The following is a 236-nucleotide window of genomic DNA, read 5'->3' on the forward strand; positions in this document are numbered from 1 at the left end:
CCAGGCCTCTAGGGGGAGCAGGGCCTGGAGAACTTCCGTTGTGTAATCTGGATGCAGCGTTTTTTGTTGCATTTGTTTTCGTGGTTTGTGTGCTTTCATTTTGCATCGCGTTTATGCATTTGATTGTGTTGTGTGTATATGCAGCGCGTTTGCTGAATGTTGCACATGTGTTGTCAAATTAGTGAAGTCTTAATTTGCTTGTGTTTTGTCTATTTGCATGTGTTTTCTGAAGTTAC

General features: G+C 41.9%; 1 protein-coding gene across 1 annotated transcript in view; it reads right to left on the reverse strand.

The window, feature by feature from the left end:
- Nucleotides 1–236, reverse strand: part of LOC116693541 (probable E3 ubiquitin-protein ligase HERC3) — a 28,303-nt gene that overhangs the window by 11,499 nt on the left and 16,568 nt on the right.

The sequence above is a fragment of the Etheostoma spectabile genome, chromosome 8 (genome assembly GCF_008692095.1).
Source record: "Etheostoma spectabile isolate EspeVRDwgs_2016 chromosome 8, UIUC_Espe_1.0, whole genome shotgun sequence".
NCBI lineage: Eukaryota > Metazoa > Chordata > Actinopteri > Perciformes > Percidae > Etheostoma > Etheostoma spectabile.